Below are 16,476 nucleotides of genomic sequence, written 5' to 3'. Positions count from 1 at the left end.
ACACTATCTGGTCTACTTTAATTAAACAAAAGCAGAATCCATCAAATATGAATCCGTCAACACAAATAGCGAAACGCGGAAACATTGAATGCACTAAACAGCGAAATCAGAAATGTCGAATTGTCATAGTTGGCCCATCTGCGGTATAGCTCCATAAGGTAAGTGTGCGATAGTTACAGACCTTAGGGTTAGGGTGTGGGTTAAGGTAAGTGCATAGATAGGTAATGTATGTAAGGTTTAGTCTAGGGTTTTGTTAAGTGTATGTGTGTGGAATATTTACTTTGTGTGGGTATAAGTTCTGTAGGGTAAATGTGCAGTAGTTACGGACCTTAGGTTTAGGGACAGGTTAAGGGTAGTGCATAGATAGTTGTGTATGTGAGATTTAGTGTAGGGTTACAAGAGGGGTTTTGGTGCTTTAATTTAGGGTTAGTAGTAGGGTTTTGGTAAGTGTATGTATGTGTTTTTTGTTGTTGTCTTTGCGTAGGTAGTATGTTACGGGCAGTGGGGTTGGCCAACTATTGCAGTTTTGATGTTTACATTTTGCGGTTTTGCATGTTCGACGTTATCGCTTTTCACTGTTTATGTGTCGATGGATTCATATTCGACGGATTCCACTTTCGTTTAAAGTAGACCCTACTATCTAATATCCTCACACATAGTATATAAAGAAATAATAGCAAACGGTTACTTACTACATTATATCTATATTGCTATGTCTATCTATCTATCTATCTATCTATCTATCTATCTATCTATCTATCTATCTATAAATCACATCTTTCTTACCTGTTGATGCAGACTTCATTAACCCTCTAAAACATCAGTTCTCAGTTCATTTCATATTTGTGTGCAATTTTCCATGCTTTAGCATTATTATAAGAGTGGCAACATTTTTTGTCAAAATCTATACCTCTTAGATTGGGAAGACCAATCAATTCTGATCTCTCAGGCATTGACACTTTATAAACTGTATTAAATGTCTCATTGCATAATCTATTTCTTACCTCTTCATATAAGTGACATTCTAACAGCACACTTTAAATCCTTTTTTGTTTGCTTGTTTATTTGCAGATTATTCCCCACCTCTTTACTCACTTATAATTTTGAGACCCACAGATAAAATAATTGTATTGCATAAATACTAAACAAAGTTTTATCATATAAATAAGCTGTGTTGTTTTATTACTATTATTATTATTATAATTATTATTAATAACTGCTGTACACAAAAAGTAAACAAGACACTTATGTATATATGATGGAGTTTATTTGCACAGAATTCAACATTTATTCCTTTAATGTTTACTTATAATTCTCTCTTAATATAACTATAATTTTGATAAGCACTTTTAAAAAGTATAACTATGTTTGCACTTTTCAATAATGTACAAATGACTATTTCTTTTTCCTTTTATTTAGTAAATGACTATAATTTTTTCCTGTTGGCAAGTATTTTCTTTTTTGGCATATTCATCTATGCAAATCTCTGAATAATCCTTCTTAGTTATCTTGTTTCCATAGTTACTACCTGGATTCTCTCAGGACAAAAGTATTTAATAATATGTGTGACTGAAAACGTAGGGGTAACCTCATGTCCTACTCAACAATCACCAAAATGGGGCAAACAAGTCTTCTTTAATCATTAGTCCTGTGTTATTTCTAAATATAAATAGTATAGAAATGTTAGATTTTTTTAACTTATGAAACATAAGAAAAGCAAAGATCAACCTACAGAATTTTGAATACATTCAAGTATAAAAAACACCGTATTTATCATGTGTCTCAAGCACACGTAGTCTCTGTATAATCCCCAGAATTTTTTGAGAGGACTTTAAGTCAATGTATAGAAAATAAGTAATTAAATCACTTTTCAATATTTAAATTCATTGTTCTTTTTATAACTTAATTTACACAATCAAGAAAGTTTTCATAATAGTTATTGCAATATATGGTAATTGTATAAAGGTTTCCAGACAATACATTTGTCAATACAGATTACCACAACTAATGGCCATAATCACAAAATCATCTGTATAGCCTAACATTGAATAGGACTTTCCCTTAATATTAGCATCAACTCTTCCACTGGCTTCCATGATATTGAAAAGTTCAATAATATAGTATATATCCCTATTTAATGCCTTTAGTGTTCTAATAGATGAGTCTGAGAAGAGAAATTTTACCTTTTCCCAGGTTAAAGGGGGAAATTCCTTAATCACAGCTATCAGTTCTTCAGCAAACACCATTTCCCTTACTGCTATCTGACATTTGTTCATATCCCAATAAATCAAATGCAGCCTCATGTTCAACAAATAGTACACAAATCTTTTGTGATCTCACCCATGTGCACTTCTTTATGATTTCTTATTTTGAAAGGCAACTGATTCATGTGAATGGAATATCTGCCCCATCTGCAGATTCAAATTATATAGGAACTAGTATGCTATATTTATGAATGAGCTGTCTAATAGATTAATAGGTTTCTGTATGACTATTTTACAACACCTCTTTTAGATATGGAAACAGCAATTAATAACTCCCAATATAGTAGGAATTAAGAAAAAAATAAATAATTCTTATATATTGAAATGTTAGTAATTATGATCAATCAGCATAATATTTCAGTTTATTAATACTTTCCCCTAATCCTACCCAGAGCTATCTGCATTGTTTCAGATATCTTCTTAAGTCATTAAATCCAAAAAATGTTATGGATTACAATGATTCCTTGTGGAACCTAAAAATTCCCAGTTGGTCAGCAAAAAGCAAGTCCAGCCAATTCTTGGAGTCAAAGTATTTCCATTTTATATGGGCTTTTCTAAGGCTTACGTCTTTATGATCCTCACACAGATGATTAGGAAGGAAATCCTCAGCAAACGTAACACATGTAAATACTAGCAATGCTGCATAATAAATACATAAACAAATAAATAAATGCATACATATATACGTAAATAAAATAAAAATAAAAAATATATAAAAAAGTTTCTTGATGTATTATCTTCTTATCAATGAATTCATTTGCATAAATGCTATTAGCTATGTTTTAAATGTTCTTGGATTGTACTGAGAATTGTATTGTGTTGCTTTATGATACCTGCATATTTTTTCAGTTATATAATATAATTTGTACCTAACATTTTTATTTTAACAGGATTAACATAATGGCTATTTTATAAAAGAAATTGAAATAATTTGGATTTAGGAATATATAAAAAGATGAGGATTTGGTAAAATATGCTTACACATTATTTGGAAGTACCCACTTAGGATCAATCAGCTTTAGAAGACTCACTATCCCATGCTATAGGCAGTGTTCCTACATGCTGTAGGAAACATTTTACACAAAATGCTCTAAAGCATGTAAATTCATATATCAGTATAATGCATATGCATATATATATATATATATATATATAGAGAGAGAGAGAGAGAGGGGGAGAAAGAGAGAGGAAGATTTAAAGAGAGGGAGAGTGATATATGCATTAGGAAAATGGGTCATTTTAAGCCTAGAAAAATTTCCCATTTCAAAGGCCAGAATCAAATTCTGTACATTGTGTTTGTGAAGTAAACTCCATAATCATTACGGCAAATTGAAATACATTACTCATGTTTATGAATGTGGAGCACTGAATGATAATGCACAGATTTTATTCTGTTACATTTTTATGACTTCCTCTTCTACAAATATTATATTAAGATGAAAACAGCTTCACAAACAAGTTCTTATGACAAAGCTATATCATTCCATCAATGGGTGATAGATGCATATTAATATTTCCAATAAAAATAAAACAATAGATTAAGAGATATGTTAAAACCATTGCAACAAATTTAAAACAGTAGAGCAGGAAACAAATAATGAATAGTAACAAATAGAAGAAAAACATGTTCACAATTTTATGCACTGTACATGTATATGTTTCAGTTTCTCTAGAAATGTACTGAAAATTGAGTAGCCTCACATTTTCCTTTACTTTCTCATTCAAAATGTTGTCAAAGCTGTTACTGAAGATATGTTTCATTTCATAAAACTCATTAGATTGCTATGGTCACTAGCTACAGATGTTTGCAATATTTTGTCTTAGGCAGGAAAGTTATATTTTTCATAACCTTATATTCTGCTCATATTTATATGACTTCTAGTCATTAAAATTGTCTGTTGTATGTATTTATGAGACATAAAATGAAACTAAACCTGTAGACTGTACTTCTAGTTAAAGGTTAACATGCCAATTTGCCTTTAACACACAGATTTGCCATTAAAATCTGGCAACGTTGTCAGTAAAAATCAGAGTTCCATGTGACAGATGTAGCCATTTAATCTGTATTATGCTGCAAAGGCTGACAACTACAAAGTACTTTCTGTACCTAGACTATTGCATTCCGTGAGTCATTTTAGTCTGGAATTATTTTTTGAAACATAATGGACAGTTAGAAAAGACAACCAGCTACCTACACAGTCAGCCAAGGAGAAATTAGAAAGATCCAAGTCCTTGAGTGTATAATAAATTGAGAAAAAATACAACTGACAGAACAGTACATTTTAATATGTTTATGGGCTGTACAAGAGAGGAAGATAGCATTAATATATGAAGAAAAAGCTAAGTGTGTAGTTCAATGGTAGTAAAAAACGTGTGTGACTATGTTTTACAATTATCTCTCATTCACATACTGATATCAAGATTAAGAAATTCCTCTTTTCTATATTTTATAGGATGAAGAAGCTGACTTTATTTATTAGTATTCCAAATAAAGTGTCCAAAGTCCTTGATGAAGCATGAAATGTCAATTGTTTTCAAAATATTGTCTTTCTTTTGAAAATATAAGCAGAATTCACCCTTATATGTTTTCACCTGTTGTATGAACAATCTCTCTCTTTCTCTCTCTCTCTCTCACACTTTCTGTCTGTCTCTATCTGTGTCTGTCCCTCTCTCTCTTTCTTTCAAATGGACACACACACACACACACACACACACACACTCACATACACAATGTGGTTTTCAAGTGGACAGTATGTGGTTTAAAAAGCAAAAGGAAAACCAAAATAATTTTGGTGTTACCATATTTTGTTTCAGTATTTTAAGAGAAAATTCACATGCAGAGAACAGAATTTCCATAAACTGTGACTAGGAAACAGATTTTCATAAGAATATGTTTTTCAAAAGCATGTTTTATACAAGAAACACCAGCTTCCCATTTATCCTAGCTTTACTATACTCAGATTTTGTTTATCTTTATTTATTTGGCATTTGTTTAACTGGAAAGTATGACTGGGCTTAGAATGAATTTTCAGTGAAGCCCAGAGAGAAAAGCTCCAATAATAGGACATTTAATACATTTATTTGTTTAATCTATTTATTTATTTATTTAACATTTGTTTATCAGGAAAGTCCAACTTGGAACGAGACAATTTTCAGTGGAGGTCTGGGGGAAAATGCTCCAGAAACGTGTCTTTGTAATGTGGGAAGAAACTGGAGCACCCAGAGTAAACCCAGAAAAATGCAGGGAGGACATGCAGACTCAGCACAGGAGGCACCCTGGCCATGAATCGAACCAGAGAACCTCTTGCTGTGAGGCCACAACATTAACCTTTGCACAATTGTGCCATCAGTGTACACTAATAGACAAATATAATGCAAGTGTGATGACAGTATAGACAACAGTGCAATGTCTATATAATACAAATGATGTGGCAGAAAAAATAGCCATACAATATTTACATTTAGAGGTATTTACAGTTTTCTGTAACTAGCTGGTCAATATTATTGTGTTTCTGCAGCTTCGCAAGAGCTAAGATTAAACTTTGCAGGTGGATCATTATTAATAAAATATGGAGGGGATAGCGGATAGTATAGAAGATAAGATGAGTAATAGGAAGATGAGAGAAGTGTGGATGAATAACAGAATGAGAAAGAAGAAAAGATGACCATAAGAAGAGACAGATGATGGCTCAGACTATTGTGATACAATGACAAAGTCAGGACTGTGTGAGAATGTGTTTTATTGAGTGTTAAGTGAGTGCTTTATATCAGTCTAATATCTATCAGCATATAGTTCTAAGCTTTGGCTACTGAGTTTGAGTGAAGAGAGCGTCTGATGGAGTTTTGTTTTTGGTTTATAAATTGTAAGGAGTTCTTTTTGGAGGGGCAAAGAGAGTGGTTAGGTAGGCAGTGATTAAGAGTACAGCTTACAGCAGGCAGCAGGACAAGCTATAGGACTGGATATACTTTTTTGTCCCTGGAGAAGTTGGATACATTTGAGATACAGAAGTAGCCTGAGGCAGTTTAAAAATCTGAGTGAAATGCAATAAAGGAAACTATTCGGCTGATTTGAGATAGGAGAACATGGGGGAAGTGAGACATGGCATTTCCAAGATATGATAATGTTTAATACACAGAAATGTAATGTATATCATATGGTTAGCTGAACATACTAACTGGAATAAAGCCAAGTTAATTTTGCAAATGGGAAAATTATTATAATGTACATTGACCTGAAGACTGTACATATGAAAAAAGTAAACATTACAGTTAGCACGTTATTTACACATGCATACAGCAGTAGTTGTAGAATTAGTCTTCTTTATATGTGGCGGAGTCTGTGATGAGCTGGGTAGCCATTCAGGGTAAGTCTTAGGCAGGTATTGCAATGCTCACAATCCGTTGAATGAGTCATGTGAAGCAGGTATCTGTGCCAGCAGATGTGAGAATCTGCTGAAAGAAGACATTTGCTCCTTACTTGTGTATATGCAGGTGGTGCCTATTTATGTATATTTGTCCTTCTTGGACAGTGTGGGATAATCACTTTGTATGGTACTACTAACTGCATAGCACTGGTAAACACAAATTTCATTTTTCCTATGGATAGTGATGATACGGGGTGAGGCCTGTGGCTTTCCAGGAGTGAAAGTAATGGGTAATTTGCTGTTGGAGTTATGTGCTTCTTAAGGATTGTCCCTAATACATACAATGTTTAAACCCACTAGGCATCAAACCTCCTGTGGCCAAGCATCTATGACTGACATTTAGCCATTTCTAGACACTTAGGTGAAACAAAGGTGCTAACCTCTTGGCCAGTGGCCACATAGTAGTAAATTGGTACATACAAGTAGTACCTTTTCTTCATCCATCTGTGAAATCGAAACATTTACTAATGGAGTCATAAGAACACATAAAAATGATTTCATATAAGATGAATTCAGCTCTCACATTCATAAGAGCTAATGATTTTATATAACTTGAATGCAACTATCACATCCGTAATAGCTACTTACATATGTAGAATTTAGATATATAGACTTTGAAAGATGTTGAAAGCCTCAGTACTTAATGCAGCAAATAGTTGGTCTGCATTTTTCCAAGTGGTTGTCCATGCACACACTCTGCATTTATCCTAGTGGTGGTCCATGCATACACACTGCATTTATCATAGTGGTGGTTCATGATTACTCTGCTTGACACCAGCAATACGGAGCATCATCAATTTAAAGAAAGAAGACAGCACTAAACTGTTAGTATAGTATGTGACATGGTTTCTCCAGACATCTCAAATACAGAAGATAGCAGCAGCTGCAGCAGTTACCAAAGTTAAGGCCTGCAAAGGGAAGACATTTGCTGCATTGTTGAATTACTTTCAGAAAGCTAGAAGGAAGTTGTTGTATACCATCTGGCAAATGAACAGAAGGGTTACACAGTCTTTCCTCAAGAAAGGACAGAAATACTTTCCTTGACTGGTGACAGTACTTTGAGGTTGAAGGGGCACTTTGAGGAACTGCTGACCCCAGTGCACCTGATCTTCTTTGGGGAGTTAGTGACAAAAAACAACTGATGGCGTTTTGCCTGTTTCTATAGAGTTATAGCTTCATAAATTGTTACTAGGCTAATGACCCAGATGACTCCTCTATGCCTAGCCAAGTTTTCCTGAAAGAATAATGATGCCCTGTATCCAAGTAGAACATGGAGGGCCAGGCATTTATAAGCTACCTATGTCCATAAGGGACATGGATGCCAGGCACAGTGTAAATATGAACTGAGCATAATGAAGCAAACTACAAATGAAATCACAAAAGGAACAAATATTGCAGGAGACAAAAAAATACTTTATTGAACTCAATACATGAATTAAGTTAAGCTTTTCTGTTCACTCTATTGGAACTTCATCAGACCTGAATCCCCTTAACCCAGTCATCTTATTTATCTGAAAATCTACCAATCAAATGTATTCAAAAAGTCACATGTCCCATTTAAAACATGAATTCCTTTAAAACATAAAAAACTTAAAAAACATCTAAAACTGCATCATTCTATTAAACAATCAGCACATTCAAAACTATAACAAACAATGTCTCGATTTTAAAACTGGTGCCAAGGAATAACCTTCATTCAGACCTGGCAGTACAGAAGCATTTAATCTAATTTTCCATCTCAATTCTTTTAAATTTAAATATTCATCTGTCATTTTACCCTGGAGGTCCGTCTGTATTTGATCAATAATTAAAAAGACAAATTGATGAGAAGGATTAACAAAAATGTGCTTATATAAGGCATTAGTAGATTTTTTTCTTTTTAATATCAGTAAGATGTCCATAATGCGATCCTTTAATCATCTAGATGTTTTTTCCTACATAATATACAGAACACCGTTAACATTGGGCTAGATATACCACATTTAAAGAAGCACAATAAAAAAGTCCCTTTATTTTATATTCAACCCCATTTATGTGGAAACTGTCACCCCAATGATGAATCTACACTGTGAACACCTACCACATTTAAAAGTACCCATTCTATATGACAGGGGTTTACAACATTTTCTGTTCTCTAGAAAACATTTAAAAGATTTATCCTTTCTATAAATGATAATAGGAGAAGTACCAATTTTTTCCATATAAAGAGAATCGACTGAAAATAGCCCCCAATTTCTGTTAATTATTTCAGCTATGGCTATAACATTCAAGGTATAAGTGGTGATGAAATCAGCCCTCATCCGGTCCTTGTTAATGTTAGATCAAATATGATTTGTTGTAACCGATTCACCAGTATGACTTAAAATAGGAGTATATATACCAAGGATCCTTTAAGTAATTACTTCTGTCTTAATATCAAGTAAAACACCTTCCAAATAACCCTTAAACATGTTCAGCAAAGTGTCACATTCTGAAATAAAAATATTATTGTCTGAAAATGTGAATCTCCTATTCCCTATGCATTGGTCAAGGCTGCTCTTAAACTGATGGATGGGAAGCCTGTTTCATAGGAGTGGCAGTCTCTGGGACACATATCTTACATTACAACTTATTGTTGCAAAATGGTTGTCAACACTAACTACTACACTCTCACTATAATCACTGTTTTTCATCACCACTGCTAGGATATCATTCACATCACACAGGCATATTAGAATTGTTTAATTACTCTGTTGACATCTACACCTTTTACATTTAATTTAACCTCCTTATAAACCATCTTTAAAGTTCTTTTTCCAAGAGGGAAGTATTACTACATTATTGATATACAAGTGAAAGTGTTTAGCCATCAGTGTAAATGAAAGCTAAACTGTCTGACTGAACCTTTTTATTACAAATTTGTAAGGCAGAACAGAGCCTTTATTCTAAACCCAGCTACTATAAAAAGATCACCACCGGCTAGTATGGTCTCCCTTGACCCGAGAAGGAGTAACAGATCACAGCTACTTCACCAAACAGAATTTATTCAGGAATCTCCAAAAGTTGTTAAAACATATACATGTGGTTAAGCGCTTTCATCTGCTTTCATCAGATTTCATCAGAACCCTGATTCATTAACCAGTCACAGTTTATATAACCATTTTGGCGCCCATTTTCAAAACCTTAATTGATTAAGCATAAATAATTATTTAAATGCACTACCTTAAGAATCACTTTACAAATATAATGTCACTTTATAAAAATAAAAATAAAAATATATATTCTTAATGTTGTTTAAAGTTTACAAGCATTCACTCATTTCCCTTAACTTTGTAAGTGCTTATTGAGCATATATTTAAACTATTCCATAATATACTCAACTAGTTATGCCTACAGTACCAATTTATTGTAGGCATAACTAGTTGAGTATATTATGGAATAGTTTTAATATATGCTCAATAAGCACTTACAAAGTTAAGGGAAATGAGTGAATGCTTGTAAACTTTAAACAACATTAAGAATATATATTTTTATTTTTATTTTTATAAAGTGACATTATATTTGTAAAGTGATTCTTAAGGTAGTGCATTTAAATAATTATTTATGCTTAATCAATTAAGGTTTTGAAAATGGGCGCCAAAATGGTTATATAAACTGTGACTGGTTAATGAATCAGGGTTCTGATGAAATCTGATGAAAGCAGATGAAAGCGCTTAACCACATGTATATGTTTTAACAACTTTTGGAGATTCCTGAATAAATTCTGTTTGGTGAAGTAGCTGTGATCTGTTACTCCTTCTCGGGTCAAGGGAGACCATACCAGCCGGTGGTGAACATTTGGGTTTGCAATTCTTGTGTTTTGGACTTACTATAAAAAGATGACACATTCTATGATCTGAAATTATCTTGGCTTGTTTAAATAAAATGTTCTATTTCTTCTATGACATGACACGACCATTGTAGTTTGAACAAACAGCACTTTGACATGCTGTATAATAATGACAGACGGCGCATTAAGTACCCCATAATACAGCTTGAAATGAGATCCATTAAAGTATGTAACACATTAGAATATGGGTAAATTACAGTTCTGATACACCTTTCTATGTCTTACATTATAAATAAAATGAATTTATTAAAGTTGTAGCATATGGACACTTCTTAGACACATGCAGATACAAATCATAATTTTAAATTTACACATTGGCAATCATTACATTTAAAATTTAGGTAATCCCAGTCATCTCCATGGCAGAGATGCATAGTGCTTATAATATACTGCAGCAGACCTGAGTTCACCTCAGGTGTGTACAGGAACTGGCTGTGGAGGATGGAGTATGCAGTTATTGCCTGCTATTTCATCCTGGGATAAGGCAGTGGCTGCTGCTCACCACATGGGTGGCACCTAGGTGTGGGGCAGAATTGTTGATATTATTCTGGACAGTATATGGGATGCAGACAACCATGCTTCAAACAAAGCCTTGTGCCAACTAAATATGGCCATTCTGAAATGCAGACACAGCAAAGACACACTTTTATAGATAAAGGCCAAGGTGTTTTGTTACAAATTTGCCCTGATAGCCACTATTTTAATTTATATGCTCAAGAGATTATTTGCCAGATTATTAATTTTTTTTGAATAGTATCATAAGAAATGATGGAACAGTCTTATTTTGAATGAATAATTAATGTCAACGATAGCAATAATGAAACTGCATTGCGTGAAATGTATGATGGTGTTAGAAATAGTTTACATATTTGCATTTAATAATGCTTTCAATAGGTTTTTATGCAGTATTTAGTAATATTTATATACTGGTGTGTTGCATTGTTTAGGATCAGCAATTAGTTTTACACTAGTGCATAAAAAGTAGGGCATAATGCCCTCATACGCTAAAACAGGAATTTTTGTGTATCTATAGTTTATCGAGTAGGACACAATTTTAAACATCTGCAGTTATACAGATCTTGTAGCAAACACAAGAACACTGGTGCACATGACTACTCTGCTCAAGCATTTATGAAATGAAAGTGAGAGGACTGACTGAATCTCTCAAACATCAGGAAAAAGAAGATGAAGAGTTTATTTGCGCAGATAAAATTATTTTTTTTCCAGAGCTGCAGGCTTGATTCTTGACAAATGCCTCTAGAAAATTTGATTCTGCTCTGTGGGAGAGGAATAAATGCTGAAAGTAATCATCACAGGTACTGACCTTGAACCAGGGATATTGAACTTTCCTTCTATACTACTTTTTCTGAACGTAATTAAGAGAATTACAGAGTGGATCTTGTTTAGCAGAAGTCATGCTTTTATGATCCATCTGAGATGATCCTGTATGACAAAGTTTACACTCCCTTGAAGCAATGATGAAATTTTGAATATTGGATTATGCCCTTTTCTACAAAGCAGGATAAGAAATGTTATATGTACTTTAAATTTCACTAAATCCACTGTTTATCTGTAGTTATACTTGTTCAAGACACAATAGTGCACATAGCACTGATATGACCAAAGGTTTAACTCACAGTTACACAGGTTGTTTTAAACTTTGACAATGATTTAACATTAACCCATCCAGACCTTACATTTCCAATTTATGTAATAAGAACTTATTTTACTGAAGGTGGTGCTCACCTATAAGCACAGTTTTAACACAGCTCTATGAAACTGCAAGGTACACTTCATCTAAACCAATCCAAAATATGATTAGCCAAGATTTAAAATGCTTATAAAAACTGGTTTAAATACCTACCAACCAGGATTATTCCCCAAAACCCACAGTGACTTACCTGCAATAAGCGAACGGCTTACTTGATTGTGACCAGGACCTGTGGAGCTGTAAGGAAGAAAATAAAACCATTACTTAAGAACAACACACAATGGCAAATAAAGCAGAAATGATGGACACACAAACAACTAAAGCTAAAATATCAGCAGCAATTACACCAGAAATAGAAAACATCTCAAGACAACTGAGAGCAATGCAAAAACTAAAAAGCCAAAAGGTATGAATAAATTGAAAACAGACCATTTCCCTAATATGGAAGATCTCAAAATGACTTTACAACCACTGCAAATGGCAATTCAAAAATTCCCAGACCAGCTACAAAACTTTGGTAAGACAATAAACCCAACAGCAGACAGGATAGGAAAAAACAGAAGCTAAAACATTAGAAAATGAAATAAAAATTAATGTTACAAAAAGCTTCACAATCTACCATTATGAAAAAAACAGAAGCTAAAACATTAGAAAATGAAATAAAAATTAATGTTACAAAAAGCTTCACAATCTACCATTATGAAAAAACAACCACAAATTTTTAGTTAGAAGCAAGAAGCAGAAGAAATAATATTCTAATACAAGGGGTAGCTGAAAAGTATGAGCAAGCAAAATGAACGGAGGGTCTGTACCAGATTATCGGCTGCCTTTTGGAAGACCAAACAGAGGCTAACTAGAATGTCATAGAGAGAGCACATTGCTCACTTAGAGCTGCACAAACACAGGATCAGCTGAGGCAAATCTATATCACACTGTTAAACTATCAAGATGCTTTTAAAATTCTTGCAGCAGCAAAAAATAATCAAATTCCAAATTTGGTAACCTTCTACTCTAATATTGCAAGGGAAATGAATTAAATATTTAGTCAGAAGACATAAGGAAGCTAAACAAGCCTTCATTAATGAGTTTCAATAGCACTCCCAAGTAAAGGTGGTTGATTGATAAAGGTAAGAAAGAAATTACACTAGGTTCCACTAGACATACTGGACAAGGTAGACTTGCTGAATAAATGACTGTTAATCAATGGAATGATAATTTCAAGAATTAAAATTAATGGTTTATGTACCTGAATCAACAGACCAAAACAAGATTGGATCTCATCTAACAAGATCATTACTTTCACTTTTAATAAAATTTAAAAAATTGAAAAGCTTTTGGGAACACCCTTTTTCAATGCATTCATCTGCATATTCTAGGAATGATGTCAAATAAAATGAATATAACATGTTTTTATAGTGTTCTTAAAAATGCCATGTTTGCATTATATAAGGGGGCTGTGTGAAAATCTATGCGGATTTGTAGGGAAGTTAAGCCATTCTTAATCTGTTTTAAATTACTTTTTATACTGGTTAACTTGGTTAAATTTTATGGTTATTATGCTGTTTACATATACAGATATTTACGCATTGTTAATTTATTCTCTTCCTTGCTTTACGGGGTTGTGGTTAGGCACAGAGATTCAGCAGGAAGAGTCAAGTGCTATGTGTCAGTCTTTCTAGTTCTGTGTGTTATAAATGGAGCATATGCTAAGATGATACACTGAAGTATCATCCCACCGTATACTGGTACCAGGAGTGTTAAATATGGATAATAGATTCATGCAATGTTAAAGGTTTACAAATGAAAAAGAAAAGACATTCATTTTTTTCACTTGGCATTCAGATTGAATGCAGAAATAATATTTGTGCAGGAGACCCATATCTCAGGCAGCCAATGGACTCATGATATGGGGAAAGAATGGATTAAAACAATAATTGAATAAAATAATGTATCAAACAGTTCAAGGGTGGCAATTATTATTAAAAATCTTTAAAATATATCATTCAGAGACACAATTCATATACTGAAGGGAGATGTTGTTATGTAATGATTAAGAAAACATTTTTTGATAAACCTGTTTTGTTATAGAACTTATACACACCCTGTATCAAACAACAGGAATTTATCATGTCACTATAAAATATTAAGTCTATAGTTTAACTGCTGCTATATATTACAAGAGGGGACTGGAATGCAATCAATGATTCTTAACAGATAGGTCAAGTAGGAGTAAAATGTGCAATGTCTATACTTCAATGGTGATCTCTGACCTAAAAATAGATTACAAATTATTGACACTTTTCATTTTCAAAAAAGGAATACACTGTCAGAGAAATTTCCTTTTTTATTCTCACTGTCATATGCTTGGGTTCGGCTGGATTTTTTTTTTTTATCTCTGATATATTTTTAACAATCAACCTTGACTTTTACATTGAACCAAGGCATTTTCCAATCATTCTAGAAGTTTTCTTACTATAGATTTGACTAATATGTGCAAGAACAAAAAGGGTAGTTATAAATGTAACTCAAATCCCACTCTACTCCTAAAAGAAGATATTATTAATGAAATTAATGAGGTACTCGATGAGTTTCTGTGCAACTCTACTCATTCCCAAATTCTGCTGGACATATAATGGTTTACTGTCAAAGCACAAATTAGGGGTATTAGTAAGGGGTCTACTTTGAAACATCTAAAACCCATAACATCAAATTTCATAACATCTAACACTACAAATCACAAGAAAATAACATCCCCTCCACATTTAACGATACCAAACTACCAAACACACTTTTTAATATGTTTTTGCTCTGCCCCCACACCCCCCTGTAAATTAAATATACCAACTCCTAGATCGCACTACAGTGGGAAAAAGTTAATTTCCTAACCCCACGGTATCAAGCCACCCTGCAGAAACATAATAAAATGTGTGTTTGGTAGTTTCATGTCATTATATGTCATTATATGTGGAGGGGATGTTATTTTCATGTGATTTGTACTGTTAAATGTTATGAAATTCAATGTTATATTTTTTAGATGTTTTTGGTTTTAGATGTTCCGGTCTCAATTTTATGAAATTAGATGTTATGGGTTTTAAATGTTTTGAGGGGGACCCATTAATAAGGCATCATATTAAAAAAATATATATATATATATATATATATATATATATATATATATATATAAATATATATATATATATATATATATATATATATATATATATATATATATATATATATATATATATATATATACTTCAAAAGAAGAAAAGCTGAAAGAGAACATCTGCAGACCAGAGGAGGAATTATATACAAACTATAACCCAAACATAACACCAACAAAAAAAAAGATCTTCAAAAAGAACAATGCTTGCTATATACCAAGCAATTATCATTCAATGAGATGAAAATGTTAGCTTGATATTCCAAATGGAATCAGACCCCATCAAAACTTCTAGCTAGAATGATAAATATTAACAAAGCTCCTCTAATAACTGAAATAACAGATCAAAACAAAATTTGTAAGACAAATGATGAAATTATCCAAATTTTTCTACAGATATATTCCCAGACATATGGACAACAGAGCTTGTAATTCTCAGTAGAGGAAAAACTTCAATTTTTAAGCCAATTAGACTTTCCAAAATTTAGCCCACAACAACAAGATTTTCTTACAGAGCTATTTACCCAACAAGAAATCTTATACATTATATAAAATCTTAAACCAGCAGATCCCCAGGCCTAATGATTATACTGCAGACTTTTATAAAAACATTTAGTCAAAACATTTCAAAAACCTTGCTACATTTACTTACTTATATAAAAGAAAACCGTATCACAGAACTACACCTAAATCATTGAAAACAATCCTTATTCCCAAAGTGAATTTGGACACCAAAAAAAACTTTAAATTACAGACCAATTCCTATTATAGATATAGATATCAAAATATTTGCTTTGTTACTAGCTAACAGAATGAAATCCTTGCTACCAAATATAATTTCACTTAACTAATCGAGGTTCTTTCTGGACAGACAAACCTGTGATCACACAATAGCCCTGGATACATTGATTTTACTTACTAAACAATATAATAATGTAATCTTTGCACTCACACTTGATGCCTTTAAGGTCTTTGACAGACTTAACTTAGACTTTCTATTTTCAGTCATACGTTATTTTGACATACCACATACCTTTATAAATTTA

The 16,476-nt window shown here is 32.8% G+C and overlaps 1 long non-coding RNA gene across 1 annotated transcript in view; it reads right to left on the bottom strand.

The window, feature by feature from the left end:
* Positions 1 to 12,454: 12,454 nt before the first annotated feature.
* The window catches only part of LOC122803280, a 216,580-nt gene continuing 212,558 nt past the window's right edge, over positions 12,455 to 16,476 (bottom strand). The window contains exon 3 of the long non-coding RNA XR_006365090.1: positions 12,455 to 12,504. This is a non-coding gene — a long non-coding RNA (uncharacterized LOC122803280). The remainder of the gene's footprint in view (positions 12,505 to 16,476) is intronic.

Source organism: Protopterus annectens, chromosome 5.part1 (genome assembly GCF_019279795.1).
Source record: "Protopterus annectens isolate FY-2018-M chromosome 5.part1, PAN1.0, whole genome shotgun sequence".
NCBI classification, from domain to species: domain Eukaryota; kingdom Metazoa; phylum Chordata; order Ceratodontiformes; family Protopteridae; genus Protopterus; species Protopterus annectens.
The sequence above is the reverse complement of the archived record's forward strand: the minus strand, read 5'-3'. Positions and strand labels throughout refer to the sequence as shown.